This window comes from Mercenaria mercenaria, unplaced genomic scaffold, assembly GCF_021730395.1.
Source record: "Mercenaria mercenaria strain notata unplaced genomic scaffold, MADL_Memer_1 contig_2813, whole genome shotgun sequence".
Classification (NCBI taxonomy): domain Eukaryota; kingdom Metazoa; phylum Mollusca; class Bivalvia; order Venerida; family Veneridae; genus Mercenaria; species Mercenaria mercenaria.
In genome coordinates, this window is record NW_026460895.1 from 13,891 (window position 1) to 30,672 (window position 16,782).

The window sequence follows — 16,782 nt, forward strand, 5'->3', positions numbered from 1 at the left end:
TGCGTTTTAAACTAAGATGGCTTGCGCTCAAAATAAAATGTCATACTGTCGAGAATAGATGTCGACACTCGTATATAAATTTTCATACAGCAGCGTGCGTAAAAATTTGAATTTGTCAACCCGAGGGCAGAAGTCAACCGAGGCGAATGCCGCGTGGTGACATTCTGTTTCGAGGTTGACAATACCAGTGTCACATACGCTCCCTATAGTATTTGTTTTATTATAACCGAGCAAACTTTTGTACAAGATGTTTTAAAATGTTTTTAATTAATTTAATTTAACAGTTTTATCTTTAGCGCGGTTATTGCCTGTGTACACACAAATATTGACTTTCACTACTAAATTATGGTACAAGGGAGGCAATCATTTGGCTAAACGATGAGGTTTTTAGCATTTTATTCGTACAATAATGGCTTCCGTGATGTAGTCGAAAGAAGTTCCTGATAAATTAGATCCTCGATTTTTCCGTTTTTCGCACATTTGCGCGTAAATCAGGGGTCAAATGGGCATTCAGTTGTGAAATGATTTTACATAAAATAGTACACTTTTATGTAGTATTGCATGATTTCGAGTTGTTTACTTAAAAGTAGAGTGCTTATTCTGCGGACCGTTTTCTGAAATGGGGCCCGAAATGGGGGTCCCTTGACTTCAGTTGACTTGCATTTCACTGCATACTACAGGTATTAAAAATCCCTTTTTCTTTCGTTTTCTCGAAGCAAATGTATGGATATTTTTGTGGAAAAAAAGGTCTACGTCAGAGTGAACATCTAAAACTTTTACAAAATTGTTCTGAAGTAGCTGAATGTTATATGTAACAAAGAGCAATTTCTTTTATTGGTATATAGCCATGAAGCAGTTAATTGCCCTTATATGAGATTCTAAATATCAGTGCGGTCACTGACCTAACGGTCCTTTCGCTTAGTCAGTGTTATAAAGGTTGAAAGTTTTCGATAGTCAAAATATTTCTTTCTCGGGTAATTAGGATTTTATCATTGTAGACAAAAAAATGGGTATAATAAAAGATTTTCACATCTCGAAATGAGACATAAGATGCCATCGAAGTAAAATGTCTCGCGCTCGAGGTAAAATGTCATGCTCTCGAGATAAGATGTCGTCCCCTTGAGTTCAGATATCATGCGCTGGAGATGTACAACGATGAGATACGTTTCCTTTAAACCGGAGAGATATAATGGCCTAGATCGATCACTTATGTTTCAAAAACTGGAAGTCTTGCATCAACCTAAAATTTGGTATAGTGATTTTACACAAGTAATTGGTAAACTATGCTAACGGGCGGATGTTTTGATTTTAACGGGCATGCGCTCTTTACGTGTGGTAAAAGAACTCTCAACCATAAGAAAACCCTACATAAAATTATCATGATATTACGAATTGTTTTGTCATTATAAAAGATAATTTCATTCAAGTAATTTATCATACGTATACTTGATTAAGTTATGTGTTTTAAATTTTAAACATATCTTACTTGAAAGTCTGCTTTATTCTTATTTTCGTCAGAAAAGAACAAGATTTCCAGTTTTTTCAACATCATACAAATATAAAACTTGTTCCTTACGTTTAAAAAAGTTCATATTTTTTCATAATATCTGTTTTACACAACTTTAAAATAGTTGTTTATACTTTTTTTCCCGCCTTGAATGACATGTCGCGGTTCTATGTAAATGGTTGCTATTTTAAGTGATTTTATCGGATAAATAAAATCACGTGGCGGAGCTGTTTTGTGAATAAAAAAATAAACATTTCACGTGATATCTAGTATCAAAAAAATCTATAAGAATATATGTTATGCTATATTTTTTGGGAAACTTTAATGGACATTTCCTTTTTAAAAGGATGAAAGTGTAGTTACAAAAAATCTAATTCGTAAGATATGAATCAACTCAAGAACTATAACTACACACTGAAGGAAAATGCCTGATATAAAATTCTATTTTTTTTTTATGTTTTCATGCTGGATCATTTTCATATCAAAAATGTACCGCGCAAAGAAGTCATTATCCGTGTTTTAGAATAATTGTGATAAACTTGAATTCCGCAAAAAATAGAACAGATAAAGAAATGTAAGTGTAAAAAACCCCCTCCCCGCTACCGCTCCCTTTCTATCAAATGTTACCGTTGCATTGACCATTCGGCCACTTTGATAATGTAAAATTAAAAACTTTCAAATTCGAAGAAAAAACCCAGAAATAAAAAATACTTTTTTTTAAGATGATTATTGTTAATTTTGAATACTGAATGAATTGATCCCATTGGAGTATGTATGGATATAAAACCATAGGCTGAATTTTTTTAAATGAACTTTTTTATTTTCAAGTTCGACTTTTAACTAATAGGTATTGTAACTGCGACACTTTGTAAGTTTTGTGAGATCACGTTAGGAAGTGAAAACCACGGACTTTTCGTGCGGAAAGTACGGAAATACAGCTTTTATCCTAATTACATACAGACGGACGACAGATGTTGTCTTTTTGTCATAAGTTTTCAGATTTTGTCACTTTTATCAAAAAAAGTTTTTATTTGCAGTTATGTACCCATAAATAAATATTTTATAAGCACTTTTCCTCATTTTACGGCTAATATTTTAAGCCAAAAATGGCAAAGTTCAGCAAATGTTTCCCGACGGCGTGTCCGTCGGAGAAGAAAATTGTTTTTCATATTCGATTAGACAATTTTTCAAGTATTATTAAAAGAATTGTAAGTTTGATACCTTACTTTTAACGCTTTTTACAATAAAATGAAATTAATGTGTTTTTTTTTTCGAAAACAAAATTAGCATTTATACAGTCCCTATAGCAAGTCTGCAGATCGTACAGACGGACAAAACTTACCTAAGCTATTTTTTTTCCATAGAAATAATTGATATTTACCAAGTGTGTTGCTTTAGAGCCTTAGTTGATGTAAAATCCTTTTTTGTAGGAAAATAAGGTGTAATTTCGTGCATTTTTTCTTTTTTACTTTATGGCACCTATGTTCGAGCCAGAAAGACCCTTAGGGTTGCGTTGGAGAATTGCGCTATACTTTTTTAAATAGTTCCATATAGTTCTACAAATGCATGTAAAAATTTTATTAAGATACCTTAAAATACTTGAAAATAAAAAAGGAATATATTAACAACATCTGGGCCTAAATTACCTCGACATGTGACAATTCCTGTCGAGTGTCCTTGCCCGTTAAAGTGGCATTATGCGCATCTAAAACTGCCACATAGTGTGTTTTGGGTGAGTGTTCTATAAAAGCAATTTTCGGTTGCTGTGCAATTAGATGTGTTAAATTTATATGTAAGGCCGCATTTGTTTTGAAGATGATGCTTTAAAAATAAAAAAATCGGACAGATAAAATAATAGATATTTTCAAATCTTCTGCGCCCAAAGATCTCCCTTACCTGAAAATGGAAATTTCTGAAGGAAAGGGAAGCAAACCAGCTTGCAGTTTGGCGTTTTTTAAAAAGACTGTCCCAGCCAAAATAAGAAAAGTCATATCTCGAAACTTATTATTTTGTACTGGTAACAGGGAAGAGTTTGGTATGTTGGGTTAAAAGCTATAATTTCCTCCCCCCTTTTTACATACACATCTATTTTTAAACTTGATTTTTACTTTAAAAAATGCATATTTAAATTTCCCCTTTTAAACTTTGAATCTTCAATCTTGAATCCCGTTGTCGTGTGTCGCATTGAATGTCGTGTTGGGCGTGGTTAATGTTGTGTGTCGTTGTAACATTGTCGTGTGTCGCGGTTAATTCCGTGTGTCGCGTTTTCAGGGCAACACACATTCAAATGTTAAAATATCGTGTGTTCTTGTACATTGTCGACCGTCACGTTGAATGTCATGCGTGTGTCGTGTGCCGCGTTGATTGTCGTGTGTCGCCCTCAAAAATTACTTCGACATGCGACAATTCCGCTACATTTGCGCAATATAATGTCGAGTTTTCGTTGTTCATTGTCGTGTGTCGCAAAACTCAATTTTTACTGTAACATTTTTGCCAAACCCTAGCGCGACAATGAGAGATTTAAATGTTTTAAAACGTCGTGTGGCCCTTGTACATTGTTGTCCGTCGCGTTGCAATTCGTGTGTCGTTCGTGTGTCGCGTTGATTGTAGTGTGTGCCCTTTTATGTGGCATTAACCGTATTCCGTAATACAGCGATAGAACTTTTTATAATATTGCATGTGCAGGTAGCTGTGTGGTCAAAACCTTTACTTGCCTTGATTATGAATTCGAAAACTTAAGTCTTACCGTATTATTTATATAATATCTCCTTATATATGAAGATTACACATTTAAAAACAATTTCAGACAATATTGAATACCTTTTATCCAAGTTTAAACAATAATAAACATATTAGACTGATCTCTGGCTACTAAATTTACGTATGTACATATACATAATTGCAACTTTTAATCAAGCATTAAATCTTGCTTTTTTCAAAACTTTATCTGTAAAATTAATAGACAGGAAAATTCTCACATTTCCGATCAAATTTATATTCATTTATTGAGGGGAAATACGCTTGTTTCACTACTGTTATCCAGTTAACCGTTGTAGATAATGTCGATTAAAAGCGTCTTTACTGACAAATTACTGGTCACCAGCTTTCCCAGAAAAAAAATACTACAAGAGAATCATTAAAATTTGTGAAATATGTTCAAAAATAATGTAAATTTTAAAAGCAATATTGTTAACATCACATTACAGTTTTTAAAATGTATTTGAGTTGATTTCGAACCCGAGATAACATGCGTGGAAGACCCGACACTTTACCACTTCATCGGTTAACTAACTATTCTAGTATTTTTTTAGTAATACAGGTACAAATATTACGTAAAACTAACGAAAACGCCGGAAAAATTAAAGGCTAAGATTTAATGACTGCGATGTAAATACTTACGCACAATAGCTTTTTTACTTTTATTGACCCGATATATCATGCCACTCCCTGCTTAAAAAGGTTGTCTATTTCAGGGCCAATCAGGTTCAAAAGACAAAAGTAAGTCACACTCTAGGCATGTCATAATAGGTGTAATTAACCCGTTAGTTCGGCAGAAGCAACGGAATTAAGTCTGTGTATTGTTATTGTCGTACTCAGCAAGGGTTTATTTATTTAAAATGTAGTTACGCAATTTAATTATTTATGGATAATCGTAAATGAAATGAAATGTTATTTAACTTGTCAACTATCTTTCAAAAGTACACAATATTTAAATATTTTTATGCTTACGAAAATTTTTTGGGATTCTGTTGGTGGAAGCTATTTTGACCTGAACATAAGAAAATATTATCCCCTAATAGGTTATAATAAGTTATCAATGGATGCTGTGGGTAGATATTTTGTAAATAAATACAAACCTGTACTAAGAAATCAAGGTTTCCAAACCATAAAATTAGGTTATATGAAAGATTTGTCAAGTATTAAATTATTCTTCAAAATATATGATTTAATGAGAGCTAAAGAGTTACAGAAATAAAGAAAAACAATAAAATAAGAATGTAAAAACAATGTATCCAGTCGGTTGTCGGGTTTGTGAAAAAAACATTACATTTATTATTGTTTTTAAACTTATACGTAAATTAACGTATTCGGAAATTTAAAATTGAACTCAAAAAAAATAAACGTACAATAATCAGTAAATATACATCAGTAAAGGCGGGAAAAAGGTATTTAAATACCTACAAAAGAACATAGAGGGATGCGCTCCATCGTTCTAAAAATGGCAATGAATTATTAAAATTTTTATAGAGCTTCTTACCAGGATTTCATGTTTTCAAATGTTACTAAAATTTGTGACTTCATGGTTTAAGCTCATCTTTAAAGATGAAAAGATACCCTGACTTTGAATTTATAAAGTTTCAGTTATACACAAAGATTGGGAATCTTTATTTTACTTCATTTTAATATGGGGTATGCACCGCTCTTTGCTATGTCAATACAAAAACGCTGGAGACATGCGTTCGATCCTATCACTTCTGTTTTTTCTTTATTATTATAATTATTATTATTATTATTTTGTCGATTAGGTCAGATTCCGTAGAATGTGTACATGTAATCATTGTGACATAAAATTTATTCACTTGATGATAACAGCCATATTGCAAGCGAATCACTGCAAGTTTTTAATGAGTTCATAATAGCAATTCTATTCAACATTATCTTTTACCACTCTGCAATTAACGTATTAATACAATACACAGAATGGCAACTAGAGATAATCTCGCGTTAAAGCGCCTCAGGTCAAAAATACCCCGCCGCGATCACAGCGTTACTGTTATTTGTGTCACTTTTAAGCGGTGAGAGAGGAGCTTAGGGATTTATGCAGGTTTGTTGTCTCAAATATACGATTTCTGAACATGCACTTAAATTTTGCGGGACATTTACCAGACAATTTTGATGTTAGTAGAGAATATGAAAACTTTACGCTAACTGAATTTCTTACACTTTACAAAGACTAAGAAGGGAGGGGGGGCGCCTTAATTAATGCTGGGATTATTGTCACCGTCACAACCCGAAATCATACAAGATATTTTCCAAAGGGGGGAATTTAGTGTGTGTATTTGCTTCTTTTTTTTTAAAAAAAACAAATGTATAATTTTTTATGTGCGTCATCATTTTACTTTTCTTGTTTTCATACCTAAAATTTTGTCTTTAACATAGTTTCGGACGGACTGTTTCTCGAAAATTGTCGCGATAAAAGCGGGGTTATGATCGGTTTAAGTTAGTCAATTTTTTTTTTCTGTTTCAGGATTGCTTAACATAAAATAATTATTACACTCTTCCAAATACATATAAACCACTGTTAGATTGTTTTGCATTTGACTTGCGTATATTTTAATAATATATTGTACGAAAATAAACAAAAACCTGAGTAAATGGGGGAAAAATACTTCTACTGCAGTGGAGTAAACGCTTTCTGAATGTTAGTAGTCAAAACTATTTGCCTCTGCTCTATGAACTCGGGTAATTTGTTTTTTCTGTTAGCCGACATTTCCATTCAATCAGGTAGTGGCGGGGGTCCGGTACCCGACCTCTAGTCTAGAGTTCGGTTACTTGTCTCCAGACAACCCGTGCATGGCAGGCTAGAGGTCTAGTAACCTTTAGATACTGGACTTTTCTTGTATTACAAAGAGAATAAAATCATGATAAAGTAAATATCAAATTACATTCTATTTTATTTAAGTTAGGCCAGAAGTTAATATTATATGTAGTAGGGACCTATGTTGGGATAAACAACGCCCGGACCGAGAAGAGCACTGAAAGACGCCACCATAGGAAAATCCCGTAGCGATTTGGTGATCCGGAAATACAGACGTCTACACACAATGGTAAACAAACAACAGGTAAACAGGTAGGCTATTTTAAGTAAGAATTTTTTACGCGTAATTTAGGCCACGGGTACACAGGATTCGCGTGGAAAACATTTATTAATACATAGATTATCTTGAAATTTTCAGTATCATTAAAGAACACATATCGCTAGATTGCTAGATCATTTTAGTAAAATAAAAACTTTAAAATAAGTAAAAAACATAGAGAAACTGTCGATTTTGATAATTCAAACGCAAAATTTCATACAACGCGATCGTAAATGTCTTTTTTTAACAATTTAAAGTAATTAATACCCGGGTATAATATTAAATATAGACTTTAGGGTTTAAAGTGCAAAAAAAAGTCTGAAAAACATTAAGAAAGACAAATGACAGCATTTTAAAAACTTAGAGTAAAACAGTAGCGGTATAGTACATTCAAAGTTTACGAGAATATAGAAAAAGCATATTTATCGATATGACACATTTATGCAGTAGGCGTGGCGTGTAATCTGGAATAACCTGTGTACTGTCAAACAATCGTACGTATATAAATGTTATGTTTTTTATGGGTTTTAAAGTTTTAAGTTTTGAAAGTTTTCTGTTAATAAAATAAAGAAGTAGAGTGTATATGTAGTTCATTGATGAGGCAGTTTCTTAGGCGTATCAGAGTGTAAGTAAAGGGAATCGCGGCTCTTACCCCGGATGAATAATTTAATAAATTTAATTTTAAATTCATAATTTAGACATAATTTAGGCGGGGGATGGGGGGGCGGTATAACATTTCAAACATTACAATAAATAAAAACTACCGCAAAACCAGACATGTTCCAAAATTAACACCGGGGCTTTGGGAATTAAGGCCCCCTTTTTAATTATATAATATGAATCTAATTCTTTGGAATCAATCCAGGCGCGACCCCGTATCTGGCAACGGGTCTCAAATTTATATTTCGCTGGGCCTACGATGATTAGTTTGACTGGAAACAGTATAATACGCAGGCAGCGGTAAAACAAATAAAAATGAATAAAACAAAACAAAAGTATTACAAAAGCATATTGTTTACAGGAGATGATTTAAAAAAAAAAATGTTTTCATACTTTCCTCGATTATTTGATGGTTCAGTCACAGGAACCCGATGTATTTATAAATTTTTTAACCCGGGAAAGTACGATGCATATTAAGATAAAATTATAGCACCTCGTTATTCATATTAATTACCGGACTCAGCCTGTCCTGTACGAGTTCCGGGGGCATAGCCACTTCCATTCGTAAGCGTATAATGTTACATGATTCTTTATAAAATTCCAATCAAAAATTTGTGCTAGTGTTTGTTTTTTTGATGCCGTGCATAAAACACGGCAGACCTCAAAAATATTTTTTGACCTGACTTCCAGTCTTCGATCAAGGTTGAATAATATATTTTGTGTGTATATTTTCTTATCTCGCCTCCTACAAGGAAAAAGGCGTCACGTACGCAGAAAACGCGTGAAGAGCATTCATTAATTAATAATTTGCTTCAAACTTTCAGTATCGATAGAGAATAGACTTAAATCGAATCTTAGAGCATTTTTAATGAGATATTATGTAAATAGTACACAAATCATACAAAAACGTCGATTTGCAATAAATTACCTGTAAAATTTCATACAGTGCATTCGTAATAGATATTTGTTTTTTCAGAAAATGTTTTTTAAAACCGCTGCGACCATTAAATTCCGACTTTCGGTCAGATAATGCAGAAAACAGAATAGAAAAATATTAAATTTAAAAAAGAAAATGGCATCAGTTTAAAAAAAGGCCAACATACTTAGAGCGGCTAAGTATACTAATAGTATATAGAATGACACATTTATCGATACAACATATGAGTCGCGCCATGAGAAAACCAACTTAGTGCATTACCAACTTTTAGTAACATCGGTCTATCGGAAAATCGATAAAGTTGCCTGTATAAATAAAGAAGGAAAAAAACTTAAACTTAAATAGAAAAAGTTCTATTTGGAAATCAAAAATTCAATACACCACAAATTTAAAATTTAAATTTATTCCCGGGTATTATGAATATTTTTTAAAAAATATTTTAATATTTGGTTGGTCCTTTTTGACTTTAAACAGACCCACTTCAGTTTTATATAGACTCTGTAGGAAACGGGTTAAAAAACTGACTTTTTCAAATATAACAAGATAAAATGAGATATTTTCCCCAAATAATCAAAAAAAACGATTCCCCTAAAAATGTAGAAAAGTTATTCAATTTTCGTTATGTGTAATTTATTTTTAAATTTTATAATGGTTGTTTGGTCCTTTTTGCATTTTAGTGTGTACAGTGAACTTTCTTAAAATTCCGGCTTCTTCCGCCGTTATCCGTAAGTACTCGGAAGCTGTTATGGAAAATTTTGTCATCTGCTGGACTGACTTTGTCGGTGTATGAATTGTAGACAGCTTCACATTGAAAAAAAAAACTGAGATTGTAATTAGGGCAGATTAAAACAAAATTAAATTTTTGAACTGAGAAACCCCGAAACCCAGATCCGCTGTCGTTTTAAATAAGTATGGATGATTTGTATTCAATTCGCATTTGATATAAAAAATGCTTTTAATTTTCATCGCAAAAAATACTTAAAGCAACTATTTCTCACGTGTTTCCATAAAATATAGTCTGTCAGTAATTGTGTTTCAAAGCATTCTTAAGAAATATAGCGATGATTAATTTCCAGATACATATATTAGTTTTTTGCCGATCGATCTGGAGACTTCTTTATTGCCGCGGCGGTCCGGGTTCGACCTCCTACGCGGTCATCTTTTTTTTCTTCATGTGGGAATTTTTAATAATTTAGAACCAAAAAAAAAGTTGTTGACACTGCATAGCAAGTACCGTAACTCTGCATTGCTTTTTGCAAGAATATTGACCTCCTTCGGTCTAGAGATTCACGGCTAGGTTTATAGGACTTAGAGAATCATGGCTAGGTTTATTTTCTTTTTACACAGAAACAAAAAATTCAGATGAGCATCTGCATCCACAAGGCGGTGCTCTTATTTTGTAAAAGGAGAGTGCAGTAATTCGTTCTATACCTGATTCTACTTTATAGTGTAAGTCTGTATTTTAATTTATTTTTCTGTTACTCATTTACTGGGCGTATGTCATAAATGTTTACAACATTATTGTTCTTTTTACAGGTCATCTAAACGCAAAAACCGGTCATGCGGATAGACATCAAAATGTTGAATTGAACTGGTATTTGAGACTTAAATCTTCAGAATATTATTTCATAAAACTGGTTGATAAATCGAAGTGGAAGTCTTTAGGAATGGCGAGTAAACAGTTGTGTCTCTTTGGAGAAACGATGATACAATATCTACGTCTACATTCAAATGATGCTATTCAAGGTAACACTATACTTAAAGAAGCTGACATATAGCAGTGTGAGAAAGGAAGTCTACTTTTGCACGATAGCAAAATATAGTATGTATATTTTATCGGAAGCAGCTGCAAAACCACTGTCAGGAAACTCTTTGAAATTATGGTGTGGTAGCCTATTTTACTGTTTTGGGTCCGCCTTGGTGGGACGATATTAAGGTAGAGTTTTATATGAAAATCTACGATAAAGTCTGATGATCTCGAATGTGGAAAAAAATAGACTTGATTAAGAAGTTTCGCTAAGAAATAAAGCCTCTGCGTTGGATCAGCTGCATTTTTTGCCGTCTTCTGAAGATCTTATCTTTCAGGAATAAACTCGCTGGACCAGCTACTCTGTCTAACTGTGACCTCTATTTCTCTGTCTCTCCTTCCGATGCGACTCAAACTCTGATGCTCTCGATCTGAAGTCGAAGGCCCTACGACTGAGCTGTCATGGCTAACGGATATAATTTTGTGTAATAGTAAAGTGATGTTAAAATAAGTGTTCATCACGTTGAATCGACAACGGCCGCATACTAACGTTTTCTAAAAAGCTAAGCTTGTTTAAATTAAAATTCGTTTACAGTTCATGTGCGAAACCACTACTGCAGACGACACTTCATATTGGAAGACGAATACACTGCATATCACTTTGAGCTGATACCATCGCGAAGGTAACCACAGGGACAGTTTACTGAGGTATTGACACACTAAATAGCTGTAGGCTCTTCTTTTATTTATATGAAACAGAGGAACTTTCAGTGGCTGCAGCGCACACTGAGTAAAGCACACACCGTGGACCATTTGAAAAGACTGTGACTTAGTTACATTAACTTGAGGAATGTTGTCAGTATAGTATACAAATCGAAAGAATGACTTATTTTCCATGACAAGTTAAGATTTTTTACGAAGAAAACGCTACCAGCATTTCAGGGATAGATCTGTTAAATAATTTCAACCAAAACAAAACATCAAAAGAAAGGAATGTATTTCTACAGAGCCAAAACAGCGATCTATTTGAATATGTTATTTTCTACCATTTTTTTCGCGCCATTTTCTTATTTGTTAATGTCTGTATATACCCACAGAGTCGCGAGTGAAACATGGTTTTACAATGTAGAATTTCATTGAACCTTTTTCTTTAAAAAAAAAAAAAAAAAAAAAAAAAAAAAAATGAAGGAAATTCAGTTATTAAAAAAGATAAGATCGTATTCTTTAATTTATTGTACGACCGATTTTGCCTTGATTTCTTTTCAGTGTGTCATTCATAAAAGTTCGAAAATTTCCGATGGTATAAAATAAATAAATTGTCAGTTTTCAGTTAAACATAAGTTTGTTCGTTGGTTTGTTTTGAGCTTAGCGCCATAGAAACAGTGTTTCAGTTATGTAATGACAGTTAACCTAACCGGTGTTCATTGATTTACAAACCTAATCTCCGCAAGTACTTGCCAACTTCCCCACATAAACCAGAGGTGCAGGACAATGATTTCAGGTACAGTGCATTTTATCAGATCGTCACGGAGAGCACACGCCTAGCACAATCTAAACTCACGACTCCGCGATACCTAGATCTGCGTTCTCCCTATTTGGTCTAAGCGGGAGGACCTAAAACAAATAAATAGCTGGATTCTATAAAAATCAATGGTTTCATTGTCGCAGCTAAATACACTGAATGATAGATATAACTGCACAAGACAAATCCTTTTTTTAAACTTCTATAACTGAAAAACGCATCATCGTAGAAGTTGTTTATTACGGAAATGGTACTGATGTTATAAAACTAATTCATTATTTTTTACAATGTTTTGTGGTGTTAAGGTACATCGACTTTTATCACATGTCGTATTTAAAAGATATCAATGTAGCTGCACTGGTTTTATTTTACTTGTTATAGTGTTCTGTACCGATATGATATATTTCATTGTACCAATAAAGCTGAATATTTCAAGTTGAGATATCGCTTTCTGTCTATCTATTTGATATTCAGTCATATTTTCCATACCTAAGTTGAAGTCCTAATGGTACAGCCGAACTTTGAAACTTAAAATGCACACAGATAGCGCTGAGACGAAATGCATCGTACAAGAAACTGAAATCTTGTGTTGTAGTATTCAGATTATTTCCATTTATGTAGCTATTTTTGTCCAAAAATACTAAGAACATCTCGGACAACGTAACTTTTATCAAATTTATGAGATAGAGAGCAGTACAGAAGAACAGTAACCTCGTTGACAGCATTTAAAATCATTTCTCTTTTTATTTCAAAAAATACTAGGAAGTTGAAATCATGATGTGCATTGTATAACAAGGAGTGCATGGGAATCTTCACTCAGTTTAGGACATCCTTTTTATCCGGAGCATATTGTTTTTGCGTTGCCCGTCCGGCTGTCCATCTAGGTGCTTATAATGCGGGAAGTATTTAAGCTAGAATCGCCACATTTAACATTATTAAAATTTGCGTACATATTATCCCATTTGACTCGGTAAATGCAGAATTTGTGTTCTTGATTTGTTCAATAAACATGAAAATGCTTAAAATGCAAAAAGTATTTAAGTTAAAATCATCAGATGTCATATAATGATATTTTAGCATAGTGCAACTACACATTTGCGGATCCATGATGTGTGCAGAGAGGGACGTCGCTGACGTCGAATCAATTGCCCCTCTCCGATGCCGGTTTGAACTTCACTTGGGGCGTTGAATAACTCATGCCCGGAAGCCATCGAGCTTGCTTTCGGAGCGGAAGGGCTGTGTGTTCTACCAGGTAACCGCCCCAGATGAAATAATGCGCAGAGGTAAAATTGAGGTCTTTCTCCACCATCAAAGCTGAAAAGTCGCCATATGAGCTAAAATGGTGCCGGTGCGGCGTTAAACCCAACAAAATGATGCCTGTGCTAAGTTGGGAGTCATGATTTCTAGGCTGTTCCTGGGGTACGCCCCCTTGGTATGAGATAGATATAGCTCAAGTGGTGCAACGGGTCCTACTTGTCATATAATTTGACATTCTGTTGTCACAATATCATCTTTGAAGTTTACTTGTTAATCAAAGCTGAAGGTAAAAAATGAAAGATGTATTATTGAACCTCCATTACTGGAAAAGTTCCCTTGGTTCTAAAGCCATACACACAGAAAACTGCGTCAGCTCCATAATGATACGTTTTAACTCACTACGGCTCTATAGCGATCATTACTTTAATTTCATTGTGTAATGTGATTATAATTCTATAAGCGTCTGAGAAGAAAATCATTCAAGCCCCCCGCACTCCCCGCACCCCCCCCCCCCGCCGGCGTTTTACTAACGTTTGAACATTGTAATTTAGTAAGAAAATCCGGTTCGATAGTGTAACTTGTTAGTGTAACACTAAAACAAATACTTTGGTTGACGTTTAACTTTATACACGCACTTATTGAATGACTTTTTCGGACCGTTGGGCAATATTTTTCACTATATACCGCCCAACGATCTATAAAGTTTCTCATTGCATGAGGTCAGATGTAAATTTCATTAAAACGTTTCTTTAAGTTACGACTTAAGTACAGGAAAATAAACTGTTTGAATTTAGACAATTCAATAGCATAAACTATGGGCCGACGACATAAATAAGGTGACGTGTTATAAGATTCATCCTTACACGTGAATGAAAAGGGTCCCCTTAAAAAAAGATACGTATAGTCAAAATATAGATGGTCAGATTTTTACATGCTTTATCGCAGAATTTTTCATTCAACAATTACATTCCTTTTCCCAAATACATGACTACGAGTTTAATTACAAAAATGAGTGATTATAAGTCATACATTATGCGTTAATTTCATTAGATTTATTCGATTTAACTGCATGAAGATAGTTTTAAACACCTGAACGTATCTGAACTTTTTTACTACAATTTCAACTTTTTTACTAAAATATTTACAATATACCAGTAGAGATATTGTCCGAAGCTATTCGAGTCAATAATGTACTGATTATGATACAAATGTACTGTTATCCTAATTAGATAAAACACAAACAAAGACGCCAAAGGCGGTATCGCACTTTGATCTTCTGATTGACAGGATGATATATCGTGTCATACAGTATCCATTAGTTGTTTTGCGTCTACCTGGTATTTAGCATTTTGCGCATGTGTGATTATGCATTATACTTAGTGACTGATGCCAGTGTAAATAACTTTTGTTTCTTTTATATAACGGTATTTTAGAGACATTTGTTATGATACTGCAATTGTAACTTTTTTGTATCTGTTCGTTTTAAAATAAAATTAACACCACTTTTAAACAGTACAACATGCATCTTGCATTCAATATTATTAGGTTATTTAACATTGTTCTGTACAATACGGAGACATATTTGGACGAGTACCCAGCTGAGAAAACCATATTGGACGAGCCGCTAGGCGAGTTCAATATAGTTTTCTCAGCTGGGTACGAGTCCAAATATATCTCGTATTGTACAGTACAATGTTAAATAACCTTTTTATTCTATATCTATTTTATCTTACTATATTAATAGTTTAAATTAAAAAGTTTCACTGAATATTGTATTCCTGCCTTTTCTAGTTTTTCCCAGCTTAGTATGAGTGCAAATATATATTATACAGAACAATGTTTGACCTTAAATAACCTTTTTATTATATATTTATTTCACTTCATACGTAATATACGTAATTCATTGAATGTGTTTTTTTTCTACGTATCATCATGAAAAAAGGTATATGGTGCAACATCCCTACAACAGCCATTTGGCGATTTGGGTGGTAATAATACTTGGCTGAGATATTATGCCCACCGACATTGTCAGCAAGTTTGGTGAAGATCGGATGAAAACTGTTCGACTTTTAAGAGCGGACAAGGCTAAGTTCCCTGTTCTTCGAGTAATTCAAGGACTATTATAATCAAAGAGTGCGTGGTACAATTTTGCTAGTTATCGAAACTGGCCGAGATGTAATGCCCACAAACATTGTCAGCAAGTCTGGTGAAGATCCAGCGAAAACTGAGTTATAGAGCAGACATGTTTTGGATGCTGACCGCCCGTCCGTTGCCATTCATAATCTTCCCATTTTGTTTCTTAACCCTTAAATTATAAATTGCTGAGGTAGCTATTCAGACAGTCATGGCTGATACCAATTTCTAGGTTTCGTCCGGAACGGCTTCTTTTAGCGACTTTTCAAATATTCCAAGATCTGATGATCCTTTTTACTGTATTTTTAAGTTTTTGATTATTAACAAACGTTTTAATATCTTAATCAGATAGCATTGTTATCCCTTGAATCATTTTTGTGTGTTGTAAACAAAAAGAAAGAAAAAAAAACCTCAAATTAAATCAAGATTTCAAAGCGCATAATCAAACTCTGTACATAGAGCGCCTACTTCATCCGATTTGCATTCGGAACATTTTCACGCGTTTCGGGCTTTATCGTATGTTTAACACGGGACTGTTGAACCATCCAAATACAGAAAATACAGGATTTTTGTACGCGCGTGCGTCCAAATACAGAAAATACAGGATTTTTGTACGCACGTGCATCCAAATACTGTAATATATTGTACGGTCACGTGTTGCAAATGAACGTTCGCGATTGGATAGATAAAATAAGTATAGAATAATGAGATGTATAACAAATGTATGATCTATCTCTACTGGTTAGGATTTTTGTGTGTACTTAGATGTTTTGCGCTTCCAGTCCTTTTGACCGCTAGCGGACTCGACATGTCGCCCGTAAGCATCTTATATGAAGTTATGTGTTTCTACCTTTCCTTTTGGTTGATTTTTAGACCGATGATAGATTATAGTACATAGGAAGTAAAATATATCTATTTGAAAATACGCCAGCTCCCGTATTAAAGCTGTATTTTATCCCCTTTAAATATGTGAATAATTTATCAAAACACCAAACTGAATGCAGAGTGTAATCCGTGTCAGTGTTTACTCGCTGCATAATTCATATTTATAATTATTCATCCTCAAATGTTTAATTCTTGCATAAAAACTACTTTTTTCGCTGGATCCGCCCATTTATTTCATTTTTTCCAGTGAATTATAGAGTTTTCTCAGTAAAATAA